We start from the raw sequence: 19,143 nt of genomic DNA, 5'->3' as shown, positions 1-19,143 counted from the left end.
GTGGGGTATCCTTTCACTTTCTTGATAGTGTACTTTGCAGCAAAACGTTTTTAATTTTGATTAAGTCCAATTTATCTAGTTTTCTTTTGTTGCCTGTACTTTTGGTGTCATATCTAGGAAACCATTGCCTAATCCAAGGTCAAAGGTTACTTCTGTGTTTTTTTCTAAGATTTTAAAAAGAGTTTTAGTGCTTACGTTTAAGTCTTTGATCTGTTTTTAGTTAATTTTTGTACATGATGTGAGGTAGGGGTCCAACTTCATTTTTAAACGTGTGGGTATTCAGTTTTCCCAGAACCATTGGTTGCAAAGACAATTCTTTCCCCATTAAATTGTCTTGGGACATTTGCTGAAAATCAGTTGATTCAGAAAAATCAATTTCTGGATTCTCAAATCTATTTCACTGGTGTATATGTCTATCCTTATGCCAATTCCATATCGTTTTGGTTACTGTAGCTTTGTGGTACGTTTTAAAGTCAGGAAATGCGAGTCATCCAACTCTGTTCTTTTTCAAGACTGTTTTGGCAATTCAGGCTCCCTTGCATTTCCACATGAATTTTAAGATCAGCTTGTCAATTTCTGCAAAGAAGCCAGCTGGCATTTTGATGGAGATTGCAGAGGAATCTGTCAATTGATTGGAGAAGTATAGCTATCTTAAGGTTGAGATGTCTGAACTATAAACGTGGGATGTTTTCCATTTGTTTAGGCCTTCTTCAATTAACAGTGTTCTGTAGTTTTCAGTGTACAAGTCTTGCACTTCTTTTGTTAAATTTATTTCTAAACATTTAATTCTTTTTCAAATTATTGTAAATGGAAATGTTTTTCATTTTCAGAATGTTCATTGCTAGTGTATAGAAATAAGTAACTGATTTTTGTATATTGATCTAAGCAAACTTGTTGAATTTTTTATTAGTTCTAATGGATTTTTAGTGGATTCCTTTGCATTTTTAAAAATTTTCAAGATCACGTCATCTAGAAATAGATATGTTCACTTCTTACTTTTGTATTTGGATGCGTCTAAATTCTTTTTCTTGCCTTATTGCTCTGCCTAGAACTTCCAGTACATGTTGAATAGAAGTGGTGAGAACAGGCATCCTTGGCTTTTTCAATTGTTCAGGATAGGAAGGGAGGGGAAGTGGGGGAAGAAAAGAAAGAAGCAAGAGCCCAAAGAGTGCTGTTGGGTTTTATCCTCCATGTGAGGCGGCAGGAGGAGGGTTCTGGAGTCCTTGGTGCTGGCCTAGGGCAGTGGGTGGGCAGAAATGCTGGACCGCCTCTGCTGAACTGTGGGCAGTTGTGCTCCTGTCTCTGAAGGTGGGCACACCTGGGGTTGGCATGAAGGGCTCTATGTGGCCAGTTGCCCCTACACTCTGACCTCTAATGTTCTGAGATTTAGGGGTGCGTTGAGGCGGACTGAGGGCTCTCCACTCCCCAAAATGTGCTGGGAGCCTTGCTGAGGGGGAAGCTCCTGCGTCCTTAGTGCTCTTGGGAGCGGCTACCACATTCCCGTCCCCTCCATCCCCGGGGCGGGAAGGATGCTGGGTGTAGACTGCAGCTCCTGCCCTGGGCTTCCGTGAGGCTCGCGTGTCAGCTGTCACCTACACTCCCCTGGGGTGACAGCGTATTCAGGTCTCAGGGGCGGGCCTTTCCTTTGTGAGTATTGGAGGGTCTGAAAGTATGTGACTTATTCAATGATTATACATCCACGTAGCTGAAAAGATTATTATTTAACTATAACTAAATAGCAATGAAAGAAATGTTTCTAAGATGCCAAGAAAAAACAAACTGAATTAAATGTTGTAACTGTAAGTGTATGAAAAGTGCACCTGCATACCAGCAGGGCTTATGGAGCATAAGACAATTAAGACAGTCACTGGCAAAGATGGCAGTGTGGGAAGACGCTGAGTTAGTGTTTTCCCACAACTAGGGCACCTGCCAGCCGCTGGTGGGGGAGCCTGATGCCCAAGGAGACGGGAGGAACCCCCAAGTGAACTGGTAGGACATGGGGGGATTGAGGGGGAGGAGGAGTGGAGGCCAGACAGGATTGGAGCCCCTGAGGCCAGGGAGATCAGAGAAGCAGGCGGGAGGGACCCTCCGGGAGGAGTGGAGGGTGATCGCCTGGCCCACTTGGGCACGGGGAGCCTACTGAGCTCCCAGGCTGATACGCTGCCGTCCAAAGCCCCCTCCAGGCTGTGTGGGTCCTTGGGGGCATAGGAGGGAGGCTGGGGAGATCAGGAGCGGCGGGCAGGAAGGGCCCTCCGGACCAGAGGAGCAGGAGAGGAGAGGAGGGCGTTTGCCCCGCCCACTCGAGCCCAGGAAGCCTGCTGGGCTCCCAGGTGAGGTCTCTGCCCTCTAAGAAGAGGAGTGGGGGCCACGCCTGGGCCCCTTCTGCTCCTTGAGCCTAAGCCCCACCCCCCACAGCCCCCAGGGCCTTTTCCAGCCCTGTGGGTCCTGAGCATAGGCCCCACCCATCCCCCAAACCTCGCCCTTGCTTAGGCCCCGTCCTCCACAGCCGAGGCCTTTACTCCCCACCTTTTTCTTTTCTTTCTTCTTCTTCTTTTTTTTTTTTCTTTTCCCTCCTCCTCTTTTTTATTCTTGTGGTACTGATGTACCTTCTGGTTGTTGACTCATCTATATTTTTATATTCCTTCTGACATATCTGTTAGTTTCCTAGTCTAATTTTATTTTTTACTTTGTTATTGTTCTGTTTTTTCTTTTCTTTTTTTTGGCCACCGCATGTGGCTTGCGGGATCTTGGTTCACAAGCCGAAGGTCAGGTGAAGCTTCTGCGGTGGGAGCTCTGAGTCCAAACCCCTGGACTAACAGAGAACCTCAGACCCCAGGGAATATTCATCAGAGTGAGGTCTCACTGAGCTCCTCATCTCAGCACCAAGACCCAGCTCTACCCAACAGCCTACAAACTCCAGTGTTGGAAGCCTCAGGCCCAAAAACCAGTAAGACAAGAACACAATCCCACTCATAAAAAATTTTTTAAAAGTGAGACAGCAAAAATATATGTCACAGATGAAGGGGCAAGGTAAAAACCTACAAGACCAAATAAATGAAGAGGAAATAGGCAATCTACCTGAAAAAGAATTCAGAGTAATGATAGTAAAGATGATCCAGAATCCCGGAGATAGAATGGAAGGACGGATTGAGAAAATACAAGAAATGCTTAACAAAGATCTAGAAGAACTAAAGAACAAACAAACAGAGATGAACAACACAATAAGTGAAAGGAAAAATACACTAGAAGGAATCAATAACAGAATAACTGAGGCAGAAGAACGAATAAGTGAGCTGGAAGCCAAAATAGTGGAAAGAACTGCCAAGGAGCAGAATAAAGAGAAAAGAATGAAAAGAATTGAGGACAGTCTCAGAGACCTCTGGGACGACACTAAACGCACCAGCATTCGAATTATAGGGGTCCCGGGAGAAGAAGAGAAAAAGAAGGGTCTGAGAAAATATTTGAAGAGATTATAGTCGAAAAGTTCCCTAACATGGGAAAGGAAATAGTCACACAAGTCCAGGAAGCACAGAGAGTCCCATACAGGATAAACCCTAGGAAAAACACACCAAGACGCATATTAATCAAACTAACAAAAATTAAATTCAAAGAAAAAATATTAAAAGCAGCGAGGGAAAAACAAAAAATAACATACAAAGGAATCCCCATAAGGTTATCAGCTGACTTTTCAGCAGAAACTCTGCAGGCCAGAAGGGAGTGGCAGGACAGAATTAAAGTGATGAAAGAGAAAGACCTACGACCAAGATTACTCTACCTGGCAAGGATCTCATTCAGATTCGATGGAGAAATCAAAAGCTTTTCAAACAAGCAAAATCTAAGAGAATTCAGCACCACCAAACCAGCTTTACAACAAATGCTAAAGGAACTTCTCTAAGTGGGAAACACAAGAGAAGAAAAAGACCCATAAAAGCAAACCCAAAACAATTAAGGAAATGGTAATAGGAACATACATATCGATAATTACCTTGAATGTAAATGGATTAAATGCCCCAACCAAAAGACACAGACTGGCTGAATGGATGCAGGTCATGGAAGCAACCTAAGTGTCCATTGACAGATGAATGGATAAAGAAGATGTGGCACATATATACTATGGAATATTACTCACCATAAAAGGAAATGAAATTGAGTTGTTTGTAGTGAGGTGGATGGACCTATAGTCTGTCATACAGAGTGAAGTAAGTCAGAAAGAGAAAAACAAATACCGTATGCTAACGCATATATATGGAATCTAAAAAAAAAGGGTTCTGATGAACCTAGTGACAGGGCAGGAATAAAGATGTAGATGTAGAGAATGGACTTGAGGACACGGGGTGGGAGGGGGAAGCTGGGGCGAAGTGAGAGGGGCATGGACATATATACACTACCAAATGTAAAATAGATAGCTTGTGGGAAGCAGCCGCATAGCACAGGGAGATGAGCTCAGTGCTTTGTGACCACCTAGAGGGGTGGGATAGGGAGGGTGGGAGGGAGACGCAAGAGGGAAGAGATATGGGAACATATGTATATGTATAACTGATTCACTTTGTTGTACAACAGAAGCTAACACAGTATGGTGAAGCAGTTATACTCCAATAAAGATCTATTAAAAAAAAAAAAAGACGGCCATTGGCAAGTTTGCTGCGGTGGTGGGTGGCTTTCTCCACTGTGCTAATTTACTCTCTTGTTGGTCAGTTTATTTGTGCAATAAGCCAATATTCACATGCACACAGCACATCCTCATGCACACAGCCCTGCATACTATTAGAAAACTTTTTTTCCCAATCAGATTGGCAGAGATCAAAAAGAACGGTGATCCACTGTAGCAGGAGATGGTGGGACAACGAGCCCACACAAGCCCTCCTCCATCTGACCCCTGCTGGGCACCCCTTCCTCGCCAACACCCCGTCCACTCCACCTCAGCCTCCTGTGGCCTCTCAGCTCCCCAGGGCCTTTGCATGTTCTGTGCCCGCTACCCGGAAGGCTCAGCCTCGGTGTCTGCATGGCCTCCCCTCCCCTCCTCTCCTCTTTTTTCAGATCAGTTTCCAGTCGGGCCTGCCCTGACCTTGCTGCACCCCTGGGGCCCTCTGTCCACTTTTAGTTTTCTCAGCACATCATCCTCTCACATTCTTTATAGTTTGCTTGTCTCTTATGATCATTGTTCTCTTTGTTTGTTTCCCCCACTAGATTGTAAGCCCGGTGAGAATAGAGATCTTTGCTTTTAAACTGGTGTATTTGATTTTATTTTATTATTTTAATTTATTTTTACATCTTTATTGGAGTATAATTGCTTTACAATGGTGTGTTAGTTTCTGCTTTATAACAAAGTGAATCAGTTATACATATACATATGTTCCCATATCTCTTCCCTCTTGCGTCTCCCTCCCTCCCACCCTCCCTATCCTACCCCTCTAGGTGGTCACAAAGCACTGAGCTGATCTCCCTGTGCTATGGGGCTGCTTCCCACTAGCTATCTACCTTACGTTTGGTAGTGTATATATGTCCATGCCTCTCTCTGGCTTTGTCACAGCTCACCCTTCCCCCTCCCCATATCCTCAAGTCCATTCTCTACATCTGTGTCTTTATTCCTGTCCTGCCCCTAGGTTCTTCAGAACCATTTTTTTTTTTTTAGATTCCATATATATGTGTTAGCATATGGTATTTGCCTTTCTCCTTTTGACTTCACTCTGTATGACAGACTCTAGGTCCATCCACCTCATTACAAATGGCTCAATTTCGTTTCTTTTTATGGCTGAGTAAACTGGTGTATTTTAGATGCCAGCCTGGCTCCAAGTAGATGCCTAATAACATTTGCTGGATAAACACTTGGTAACTTGTTCATCATTGAGCTGAAAGAAAACTTTAAAAATGATGTCTGGGACTTCCCTGGTGGCCCAGTGATTAGGACTCAGTGCTTCCACTACAGGGACCCGGGTTTGATCCCTGGTCAGGGAACTAGGATCCTGCAAGCCTTGCGGCATGGCCAGAAAAAAATAAAGAAGAAAAAAAAATTATATCATGTTTTTCTTAGATCATCCCCCATATGGTATAACATTTTTTTACATTATTGAGTTTTGTTACAAAAGTAATATACAAGGTTCAAGAGATATGTAAAGAAAATTTAATATCATCTCTTCATCCCCCTTGGATTAAACCTTCTTTATGTATTCTAAGGTACAGCCTTTCACAACCCTATCATCTGTCTATCCATCTACGTATGTATGTATGTGTCTATCTGTCATCTATGTATGCATGTATGATGTATGTATCTATCCATGCATATATGTATGTATGTGTCTATCCATCTATCTATCATTATCTATTTATCCAACTATCTATCATTCTATCTATCCATCTACGTATGTATGTATGTGTCTATCTGTCATCTATGTATGCATGTATGATGTATGTATCTATCCATGCATATATGTATGTATGTGTCTATCTATCCATCTGTCTATCATTATCTATTTATCCAACTATCTATCATTCTATCTATCCATCTATGTATGTATGTATCTATCCATCTATGTATGTATGTATCTATCCATTTATGTATGTATCTATCCATCTCTGTATGTATGTACGTATCTATCCATCTCTGTATGTGTATCTATCGTCCATGTATGCATGTATGATGTATGTATCTATCCATGCATATATGTATGTATGTGTCTATCTATCCATCTGTCTATCATTATCTATTTATCCAACTATCTATCATTCTATCTATCCATCTATGTATGTATGTATCTATCCATCTATGTATGTATGTATCTATCCATCTATGTATGTATCTATCCATCTCTGTATGTATGTACGTATCTATCCATCTATGTATGTGTATCTATCGTCCATGTATGCATGTATGATGTATGTATCTATCCACGCATGTATGTGCCTGTCTATCTATCTATCCATCTGCGTATCATTTATAACACCCCTCTTTTCTCTTACCCCACCCATCACCCTACAGTGTCGCCATCTCATAACTCTTTGAATCGACGGCTAGCGTTCCGTTCTATGGATCTACCTTAATCGTTCTTCTATTGACGAGCATGATGCTGTTTCCGTAACTTTTTCCTACAGCAGCAGTGCTACAAAAAGCGCCCTTCTACATGTGGCCTCAGTATTGTTGTTCGTCTCTGAGGCCATCTTCTCAAAAGCAGGACTTCTGATGTCAGAGAGGGTCTGTGTTTTTATCTTAATGTCACAAGGTTGTCTCTCACAAAGGTTGTAACAAACTCCCCAGATCATGGCTGACGCCAAACATCATCATTTAAAGATATTTTTTCTTGTTTAAGTGGTAAAAGATGGGATCTCGTATTTATTCAACGTCCAACGCTGTGGATCTCGTGAGTGAGAGCATCTTCTCACGTGTCCATCCGCAGAGTCTCATTTCTCCTGGGAGCTACTCCCTCGTTTCCCTGCTGCTGGTCTTCATCTCATCATAGGCAGGAGCTTTCCCCGTGTTCTGGGAATTGCCCCCCTCAGGGTCAGGAGAAGATGCCAGCAGTGTTGTGTAACTGACGCTGGACTCCAGCAATTCCAAACACCTGCTCAGAAAAGGGAACGCCTTCCATCTTGGAGGCGATGACGGATCATCAGGGGAAACTGGTAGAACATATTCAGGATGGAGCCGGCATGTGGTCCTGGGAAGAGCGGGGACCAGTGAGCTCTGCTGGTCACACAGACTTGCAGCTGGTGATGTAGGTGGTCTGATGAGACCCACGTTTGTCCTGATGGAATTTTGTCACATAATCATGCTTCATTTGGTTTTGAAAAACTAAAAGGATTATTGCCGAAGTCTGAATTCACATTTGTACAAGTTTTCGGTGTTTTTGGATGTTCATGATGTACCTCGAGAATTGTCTCTGTTTTGACTTTTCTTTGTAAAATGTGGGTTTAATATTTAGCAGTAATACTTGCCATTCTCGTGTCTGGATGGAGTGGCAAGAAAGTAGCCCGTGCACGTGAAGCTCCCCTGAGCTTCCCTGAGAAAGGCCTCCCCGGGGTGTGGATGTGGAGAGGGTGCCTCTGTGCAGACATGCATGGCTTGAGAACCCTTGGAGTCAGCACCCAACAGACAGCGGGGCTGAAATTCCATGTAGCTTTTGTCTGAAGCCACCGTAAACCTCATACGATGGTATCACTCATTCAGACTTGGGCGTTTTGAGTTGATGTGGCGTGACTCGATCTGCACAGTCATAATGAATTTCTAAGCATGAAAGCCACATGCCTAGGAGCCAAATAAATGCACTCTGTCTGTCACTGGTCCGGCCTTATTTACTTCAAAAACGAAGTCACGTCTTAATTACCCCTCTTTCCCTTTTCTTTAAATTCATCATTTAAGAGTATTATCTCGGGGCTTCCCTGGTGGCGCAGTGGTTGAGAGTCCGCCTGCCGATGCAGGGGACGCGGGTTCGTGCCCCGGTTCGAGAAGATCCCACATGCCGCGGAGCGGCTGGGCCCATGAGCCATGGCCGCTGAGCCTGCGCGTCCGGAGCCTGTGCTTCGCAACGGGAGAGGCCACAGCAGTGAGAGGCCCACGTACCGCAAAAAATAAAAAAATAAAAAATAAAAAGAGTATTATCTCAGCAACTTTTCAATCTTCACTCCTTCCCTGATGACCGCCTGGGTGGGTGGGTTACTTGTTTTCTCAGAACCGTGAGATGACAGATAATTGGTGAAAAGGGCTCGACGTGCCTTTGATCTTGTGTTTGCACAGAGCGACGGGGGCGTGGGGGGCCAAATAGGATGTATTTGTGCGTGTCTGTGCGTGTGTCGCTCTGTTAAAAACACAGAAGGACGCCGTGTCCTATGGTCAATCAGCAACGCATAGTCATTTTTGTTCCAAGATTAAGATTGGAAATCCATAGCCTTTTGTAAGGACGACATTGAATTGGAGACGATGAAGCTACTGCAGCTTCACTTCTCTTGTGGTTTATTACTCCACCATACAGGAAGCCCTAATGTCTGCACTGCTACACATAAATGCTAACTCAGAAGGGGACTTTATTTTCTAGGGCCATCCAGCATTCGGACAATGGTGTTAGTGTCACCTTTTATGTACTTCTAATTGCGTTCCATGGTGCAGACAGATGTTGGTTGTCCAAAGTGTCTACATCCAGTCCTCTACGTCTTACATGTAATTCTCCTACGGCTCCTACAAAGGGGGCACTAACGCCTTATGCCACTTTTCAGACTCGGTGTGTCCATCCGTCCGAGGTGGGTCTTGAAAGGTCAACAGTATGTTTAATTATGCAGTGATCTGGGGCTAATGTCATGAGGCACCTACCATATTCTCCCTACTTTTGGGTACTCACTATCAGAGATATTTTCTCTTCACATGTGGAAATAACTTTATTGTTTATGCTAATTATTAAAGACATATGTGATGATGGTTAAATCATTAGCAGGAGAAAACTGGTCATAAACCCATCCCGTTGTGCACAGTTTTGAATATGTTATGTCTTTCCAGAGATTTCTGTGTAAATATAATTTTAATGCAAATCTAATCTCTTTCTTACTTAATACTTTTTTGGCCATTTTCAATATTAATACCTAATATCCTACTTTGTGACTATAAAATAGCATATTTTACTAACCCCCCTATTGATGGACATTACATAATCAACTATTCTCCCCTATTCTAAATCATCCTGAATAAAAGGGTTTATTTCCTCCCCACCCTCTGAGAAAAAGTCTAGTCAGTACGAGGTATTATTAAAACGTTTCCCCCATTTTATATGATTCTTAGATTAATATTGAGAGTGAATATTTTTTGGGTATATGTTAGGTATGTACAGGCCTTGTTTGGAACTTTCCTGTTCAAATCTTTTGTCAAAACTTTAATCAGGGTATTTATTATGGGTATGTAAGAACTCTACATTAAAGCTGTGGGGAGAAGGTGTCAAACGTAACATAAAACAGAAGGAACCTGGGACCCCTTAATGTGAGGGTCGGAGTCATAACGTTTGAGGTCGTCGGCAATAAAAGATGGTTCAGAGTGAAAACCCTAGTGATAGAGAGGTGATTCACTATAGTAGGTGTATCTTCTTTAGGTGGGAATTTCCATATGTGGGAAAGAGGCTCATTGAAACTAATGAAGGTAACGTTGGGCTGAGGCCGGCGTGGTGTCTTCTGTGGACGTCCACTCCCGAGCACGAATCAGACACTCCCTCCACTCACACCCACAGAGTCCTGAAACGTTTCTGCAACTTTTATTTTACAGAAACCACAATATCACTCACAACCAGACTCTCCGTTATGACCGGAAATTAAGGGAACACTTTAATCTTCGAGAAATAGGAAACTTTGGGGCATGTTTATATAATTGTACACGTATAATTGTTAAACAGTTTTCTGTTGGATTAAATGAAATGAATGTATCATTGTTGGATATACACAGTTTGCTGATTATTCTCATGTGTTTTAGATCATGTCATTACAGGCGGCAGAGCCCACCCTCTACCCGAGGGCAAAGTGAGTTGGGGCTAGTTATGATTTATATAAGTCACTCGCATCTCAATTCTAACCACCACCATCTCCAGGGCATCCGGTGGCCACCTGTGGTTCCCACTTGAAGGGAGGGAGCCGCCCAGGGCTGCTCACCTTCTGTACCTGCCCTGAGGAGAAATAGGGCTCGAGGAAAACGCTGCTGATTGAGGAAATCAGACCGTGAGGGTTTAGAGAGCTGTCTGCAGTTACACAACAAAATGAACGATAATTGCTGTGGAACCACTCAGACAGCCTTATCTCTCGGGGCCAAGCTGAGCACAAAACAGACTACCTTCTCCTGGGACGTAAAACCGAGTGCATTGCATACCTGTCTGTGGGTTCCCGGAAACAGCCTTGGTATCAGAAAGCACCCGACTGCTTTGAAAAGGTGAGACTGCTCTGTAGTTACCCGGGAGAAAATCTGAATAGATTGAAAAGGGAGGCTTCTGGGGGCACCTGTGGGTCTTCTTTTTGGAAATGCAGTTTTTTTTTAAGAAGAAGTTTTATTGGAAATCTTAGTTATTGTTGGAGAAATAGAAATCTTTTCCTTCCTTATTATACTGTGTACTTATAAGGTGATATTTTTATAATAAATATTTAAAATTTAAAAAATTGATACATTTTGTAATAACTCCATGATAATTTCAGAGTATAAATAGAGTATAAATAAATAGGCAGGTATAACGTGTTTTCAGATGAGAAGAAAGCATGTCAGAATCACCGACAGTGTTTTTTCTTGGGGTGGGGGGAAGAAGAAAAGCACAAATTTAGGAGGAAGGTGTGGCTTTGGCAGGCAGCAGTGACCTAAAAGCTTTCCACGTAAAACGTTAATCAGTCCCAGTGTTAGAGTACACCAGAACCTGCCCCATATACAACAGAATTCCACCTAGGAAAAAGGAGAATGGGAATAAAATCCAAACACATTTCCAGATCCCGTTAGTGTCTAACAGAGTTTTCTGTTGGGTTGAACCATGGGAAGTTGCTGGGTTTTTCAGATTTTTCTCTTTAGCAGTTGACTGAACTGACTACCATCACTTCATTTACCAAAAAATAACAGAAGTAGCTTTTTTGTTCTCCCTCTCTGTTTCCAGCATACACATAATTACGTAATTATATATATATATTGGTGGTGGTGGTGAAACATACCCAATATAAAACTTGCCGTCTTAGCCGTTGTTAAGTGCACAGCCCCGGCATCGTGTGCGTCCACGCTGTGCCACCACATGTCCAGCACTTTTCCATCTTCCCAAACTGAAGCTCTGTCCCCACGAAGCGCTCACTCCCCCGACCCCAGCCCCGTGCAGCCACTATTCTACTGTAATATTTTGACTCCAGAGTCTTGGGCTGCTTTTGCTGTCTTTGTTGCCATTTCCAGTCCTGAAAGAATAGCAGGGCTGAGGGGAGAGGTGTAGGTGCAGGAGGTGGACACTTGCTGGGCTGAGGGGAGAGGTGTAGGTGCAGGAGGTGGACATTTGCTAGAAGGCAGCGATGGAGGGGCTCTAGCAGCTATTGTATATGCACGTCTCACACGCCGTGTCCCACACGCCGTGTCCGCGGCCTGGTTGGACGGGGCACCCTGGAAGGCCGCCGACCCACCCACCTGCCGTGCATGCCTGGGGCTGAGTTGCCTGTCAGGCCCCAAGGCCCGCAGCTCCCGCGGCCGCACAGCAGAGCCCTTGGCGGCTGGACAGCCTTGTGATCCATCAGGAAGGTCTCTGGGGTCACTCTCCTCCCTTGATGCGGTGACTAAAGTCTGGTTTGGCTCTTGGTGGAACGTTCTCTGCATGTGTGGGTTTGTCATTTTCCCGTCACATATTAATGAGACCCATTTGGGTGGTGACTCCCTGATGCCCAGGCCCGATGAGTTGGCACTCGTGTCTGTTCAGCTCAGCCCCTCACATTCCGCTCCAGAAGCGGGTCCTCTCTGTCGGGAGGTCTGAGGTCCTCAAAGATGAATCCCCCACTGGCACCAGGCCAGCAGGGTGGTGAAGGGCAACTGTGACCACTGCCTCACTATATGGGCTGGTTTTGCTTCTCTGTGGGCTGTTCTCGCTTCTCTTATTTTATTTCAAGTGGGGGAAACACGACCACTTTTTAAGGGGACGGTGAGCTTGAGTCACCTTGTTGCTGATGTCTTAGGAACTGAGCTCATGAAACCTGGCCTTTCTGACAGAAGAAATACGTCTTTTAGGTGACATTGGCTTGAATTAGACTCTCAGGTGCTAAGCAACTGAGCAGAGTTTCCAGGAGAGATTTCCACCCTCCTGTGAGTGGCGGGTCAGGAGGAGAGCACAGTATATAAAAGTGTCTGACTTGTTGCTGATACAGGTGAGAAGACTCCGGGTGGCTGTCTGATGGCAGGTACCTCACATGCAGGTGAATCTGGCCCTCTGTGCTTGGAAGGGGGCCCCGAAGCCCAGGTGCCCCTAAGTGCTATAGCTGTAGACTTCTCGCTCCAGCAAAGGGCAGAGAAATGATCGCCACCACGGACTCAGATGAAACAGCAAACAGGGTCAGACTCAAGCTGGATCATACAGTGCGGTTGACTTCTCTCCAGCATTTTAGTTAAAAATAGCCTTCAGGGGCAAGCATCGTGGAGAAAACAGGACAATGAATGGAGAACAAGGAAGGTGCTGCCCCTGGAGATGGGAGAGCAGTTATAGGATAACACAACACAAGTACAATTGGCAACACACGTGGCCGCCTTTGTCCACGGTCAGAAGAGCATCACTGCTCCCTCCACCCCTCCAGGGCTTTTCTGCCCTGACTGTGTGTCAGAGAATTACCTGGGAAACCTCCAGAAATTACAATCCTGTGCTGGCCAGCCCCCTTCCTCAAGCAGTTTAATCAGACTGCTGACCCAGGAAGAGCCTAGGAATTGGCCTTGTTTGAGACCGTCCTGGTGATGCCGGAGGGGTGCAGGGGTGGGAGAGCCCCTGTTAGAGCCTCAGCAGTGGGGGTCATGGTCACTGCCCTGGGTTATACGCTGGCTCGTGTGTCCCACCCCTGCCCCTCAGCTCCAACCTGCCCACTGACCGCCGTGGACCTTGGCCTCCGGAAGGGATCTGTGTCTACCCTCAGAAGGTGCTCACGTGACCTTTCTGTGCTTGTGGTGGTGCTAGAGGCCACTGACGGGATTCTGAGAATGCCATGCTGGGGTATGCGATTTAGTTCCTAGGCTGGCTTACTTAGTGGGTAATTAAACTGCCAACGTATTTATTAGTTTTGGTCCTAAAATGTAGCACAAGTACTCAGAGGCTTTCTAGCAAAGGGTGTGTTATTTTATTCATCAAATAAAATATTAAAATCTGGGCAGGTCCCCTTCAGAGGGTGTTTGCCATCATCATGGCTTACGGCTCTGCTTCATGATGAAGTTGTTGATGAGTGTCAGTCTTCCTTTTGAGTAACAGGACAGAGCTGAGGCTGGTGCACTGTGGCTTGTGACACTTCTGCTTCCTACCACCTCAACACCACACCTGCCAGGTATGGGGACGTTTAAATCCCTAGGCAACTGTATAAAACTGCATGAAGGGATAGTCCTTCAGGATGGTAATCTGCTTTCTCCAACACCAAGAATATGAGGAAATTGCTTTAAGGTCCAAAAAGCATCGAGTCAGCAGTATGTGTCCTGAACCAGCCAGAGACACTAGCTGGGTTAAGCCACATATACTGGCTTTAAATTTAACCTCTGCACTTGTGGGATGTTGGGTCCTCAGTGCCTCGTGAAGTGGTTGTAAATGACTTAATAGACGTGGAGTCCTTAAAACTAGGACTTTGCAAGCACTCAGTAAATATTAGCAATATTAGAGCTGGGTCAAAATAGGAGAGGGTGGTCTTACTGTCCTTGAGAGGTTTAAAAGCTAGATGGTAAGAGAAATAACACCAACCAACTGTCATTGGGGTGTTTACTCTTTGCCAGTCACCAGACCAGCACTTTTATTGTTATCTCACAAATACAGATAAAAACACAGAAGAAAACATAAGCGAGATTGTGTAGTCAGGTGGAGGATACGGGACCTACACGTTCCGAACACAAGGTTATTAGGTTTGCAGAAGCCGAACAGGATTTGTCAGGCGGGATTGATTTGAGCTGAAGAACCTTCGCAAGAGGAAGCTTTGGGTGACTGTGAGCCCACCTTGGAAAGACATGAGATGAGAAAGTGGCCGGTCTGGGAAGGAGCCCGAGAAGTGCTAGGTGTGACGAAGGAAGGTCATGAGACTAGCACCCGACGGGCTTCCTCAGTAGCTGTGGGGCGTCCCCTTCTTAGGGGTCTCTGGAAACAGACTTTACCCTTGTCCTCCAGGGAAGCTGTGGGCGTGAGGCGTGCGTCTCCTGGAAAGACTGGGATTGAACAAAGGATTTTAGAAGTATCCTTTCTCTGGTTTAATTTCTGAAAATAGGGATAACGATGCCAGGGACAGTTGGTGCTGATGTGGAAAACCACGAGGAGGAAAGACGAGGGCAGTGCTGCTTCTGAGCAGGTGGGTCCCTCGCTCTGCGGCCCCTTCTCCACGCCAGGCCCCTCTGCTGGGTCTGGGACTTGAAGACCCTTGTGCGGGCCTCACGGGGGAGGAGGCAACCTCGACACAGAACCTCGGGGCCTGCAAGGAGAGCTCTGAGTGGGGACAGAGCTGGAGGGAGAGAGGAAATGGTCCTGATGCTTCTGTCTGGAAGAAATGGTTCTCTCTGGCAGGATGAAAAAGGGCAGCCTTCCAGGGAGGGACAGCCTGTGAGAGCAGGAGACAGAGGGAGGCGGGAGCTGGGTGTGGCTGACGTCTGTCTCTGGGCCCCAGGCCTGCAGAGCGGGGGTGGGGCTCAGGGGAGGTGCAGGGGCTGAGTATCTGGAACACCTCCTGCTGTGAGGCTAGCTGTCCCTTCCAGGATGCTTCGAGCTGAGTGAGGGAGCCCACCAAGCAGAGGACAAGCCCTGGGGGTGTCCAGACAGCCTGGTGCCCACTACAACGACCAGAGGACGCTGCAGATCAGACCCACCTGGGCTTCAGGGACCCGGGAAACCGGACCTGCGTCCTCTCGGGCAGGGTGGACGGGGGACTCCTTACCCAGGAGTATAAACATGGGTGCAGGGGAGCCCTGGGGGTGGGGGGTGTCCATCCTGGGGAGGGAGTCCGGAAGGGGTGGCGCTGCACTCTGCCCGCCTGGACTCTGGGGTCTCCAGCCAGGGGTGGCGGGGGGAGCCGTCCTGGCCAGCGGGCTTCTGCCGGCCTCACCTCCCCCGCTCCTGCCTCCAGCCTCAGGCTCTCACAGGTTAGGGCTCTGCTGCCAGGGGCCCAGGGTCTCTCCCTGTGCGCTCAGCTCTCCTAGAGAACAGCCCGGTCCACAGCGGGTGGTCAGCAGTATTGCTGAGTTCGCGAAGGAAAGGGGACAAATGAAACCCCGAGCCTGGGAAGGGAAGACCCTCGCCTCCGGCCACTTTTTCTAGGTTGGTGATTCCCAAATTCCGGTCGTGGAGGCCCTCCGAATGGCCAGGAGACTTGTTCAAAATGCAGATTTCGCGGCGGAAGCCTGGTCCTCAGGACTGCGACGCCCCAGGAGCTGCTGTTTTAAGGCACGTCCGTCCCGGGCCGTCTTCGGGTTTACTCCACCTTTGTGACGTCTGTTTTCCCATCACCTAGGCCCGTTCTGGCCGTGCCAGGCGGCAGAGGGAAGGTCCCCAGCCCGCGTGCGGCGCGGGCGTGAAGGGCGACGGGGAGGAGGGTGGGGTGATGGGGCAGGCTGGGTCCTGTGGGACCGCGGGGAGGGCCGCACACGGGGGTGTGAGGACGCGGACCGAGGCAGATGCCGAACCACCCAAGTCCCTGGCGGCCCCCCAACCCAGGTCACAGCTCTCCTTCCCCGGGGGGGCGGGGGGAGGATCGTCCTCTGCAGTTTGGGTTTATCATCCCTCCAATTCTTAAAAAAACTTTCCCCATACATGTTGCTAGGTTCTGTCCATCTTTGAAATTCATACAAATGGGCTCGCCCTGTGCTCACGGAGTTCTCACGGCTCCCCCACCGCCCACCGGAAACGGACACACACGTTCTGTGCCGCTCAGAGCGGCTACGGGCAGTGAGTTAACGCAGGCGAAGCCCCCAGAACGTAAACAGAGGCCGTGATTGTTACCCTACCCACGGCTGCCTTTGCTCCATGCCCCGTTCGGGGCTGCCGAGCCCGTGCACGGGGCAGTAGTTCATTCCTGTTTTCACTGTGGAGTGATTCATTTTATGATTAACCGGCATTTATTTATCCATTCCATGCTCGTCTGCAGTTTCCCCCATGACAAACTTTGAAACTTCTTGCATGTGTTTTCCAGGTGCCTCTGCGAGAGTTTTCCTCCGCTGCAAGGTCGGGAGAGGGGCCCTGTGCCCACGTCCGCGCTGCAAGTTACTCCCACGCGGTGGGACCCCCCCTCCCCGTCGCCTGCAGCTGGGGAGGGCTCTGCAGTCACGTGTCCTCGCCAGCAGTCGCTCTTTGCAGTTCTGCTGAGCCTGGTATGTTGTCTTACTGTGGCCTGAACGGTGTCGCCTGGTCGACAATGGGCGAAGCTGCCCTTCAACAACACATTGGATGTCACTTTCATCGTCTGCAAAACGCCTCCTGTATTTTGCCCGCTTCCCTGAAGGGTTGTTTGTCTTTGTCTCACTGGTGTTCCAGGCCTTTCTGTTCTGGTGGCCAAGCCTGTGTCTGCATGTGGTTGTGAATAATTTCTGGTTGCGGCTGGTTTGTCCTTTGCTTTCCATCTCTGCACACTGTGTTTTGAGAAATACAGGTTCTTCGTTTAACGCGGCCGTCTATTCATCTCTTTGTGACTTGAGACTTAATCTGAAGTGGTTCCCTACGTACCTGCAGATGTAAATGCTAGCTCCTTTAGTCATTCTCCACATACCTGACGTGCTGTTCAACATGACCTTCAGCCACATATTCCCTTTGCATGTTTTATTTGGTTCTTGTGGAGATACAACCTGTCAGTTCTGACGGTTGTACTTTCTTCCCTTATGTTCTCCATCTTTCATTTCTTTAAAAAAATGCCTCAAACATCACGTTCTCCTTAAACTTGACGTCTGTCATCTTTGGGGGTCTGCTTCTGTCCTTGGGTGTCACTTGGTGTGGTTTCCTCATGTGCTCAGCGACTATTGACCGTGAACTTAGGTTTCTTTGAACTTTGAAGGAAGGGCTGAGACGGGCGACCAGTCCTTTCAGGGAAGATGCGCTTCAGCTCCTGTCGGGTCCCAGGACCTTCGTCGACACTGTAGCCTGAGTTCCGGCCATTGGCTAGAATCCCGGCTCCGAGGGAGACGCACCCCAGGGTCTCCTGGGGCAGATGGGGACTCCCCATTCACCCGCCGTGGGGCCCCCATTTTCGGGGGAAGGCTCCAGGGCAGGTGACGGCACCTGGCAGGGATTTATGAAAAAGTTACGGCAGAAGCATTCAAGTTGAGATAATTATTTTTTCCTTGACAACTGGAAAAATAAGACAAAACAAAACATGGTGTCATGGTTAGATTTTATTACACCACCTCATCCCATTGAAAGAATGTGGCCCCAGGACAGCACCAAATCCCCCTCAGCTTCTGTCCAGGGCTGGAGATGGGAGGAAACCACCCACAAAACGAGACGCCCACTTCGCTTGTGTCCATCTGACTTATTTTTCTGAAGTCCCATGACCGGCCCAGCCCGGCCCACTCATGCTGCCTCATTGCTCGTGAAGAAAAACAAATCCTGCCCCAAAGAGCTCCCTTACGTAACAGGGACGGAACCAGAGCTGGCCCAGGAGGAAGTGATGGGCGTGTGGAGGCCCAGCCCCCGTCTGCCAGGAGACTAATCACAACCGTCAGTGTGTTTCTTCCACCGCGACCTGGGGTCGTGGACTCATCCCAGGGGGCGGGCAGCAGCCTAGCTGGGGGTGAGGGCAAGCGGCTGCACTTTCTAGAACAGGGCTGGGCACACGGTGCACAAAGGGTAGGAGAAAGTGTTCTAGTCTTTGTGGGACAAGACACAGATTGAATCTCTTGTAGGTACTCGACTAGAGAGAAAGCAGATTTCCACCAATTTTTACTGACGAAATCGTAAACTTTTTACGGACGAGGACATTTGAATTTCATCTAATTTTCACATGTCATGAAATATTCTCTTTCGATTGTTTTTCAACCCCTTTAAGATGTAAAACCCACTCTCCTCACGGCTGAACAGACACACCTGCAGTGGTTTTGCTGACCCCAGGGGGGGAGCAGAGGCCAAGCAGGGCAGGGCGGCTGGGAGCGGGTGCGTGTTCCCCCAGCACTTGGTACCCGGAGCTCTCAGTGCCCCTTGTAGGCCAAGCGCACAGTTAATTTCACCCATAGTAATTCTTGCTTGTAAGTAAATCTATTCAGTGACAAATGACTCTAAAAATTAATCATTTTCAGTGGCAAACCCTAGTTAAAATCCATAATGGGGTGACTCAAAGCACCGCAGTCCCCTGGCCTTTACGGACCAGATGCTGAAACTCCTTGCTCTGACGGATTTGCTCTCTCTCTCCGGGCCATGTGGCAACAAGGGAGGGTTCAGTCACCGCCTGGGTGGCGGTGCCAGCCTGGAGAAACAGTTCACCTTGTTTCCATCCTGGGCTGCTTCCAGGGGGAGAAACTTCATTATGTTCAGCTAG

This window comes from Pseudorca crassidens, chromosome 13 (assembly GCF_039906515.1).
Source record: "Pseudorca crassidens isolate mPseCra1 chromosome 13, mPseCra1.hap1, whole genome shotgun sequence".
In the NCBI taxonomy this organism is placed as follows: Eukaryota; Metazoa; Chordata; class Mammalia; order Artiodactyla; family Delphinidae; genus Pseudorca; species Pseudorca crassidens.
Note: the sequence above shows the minus strand (reverse complement) of the source record.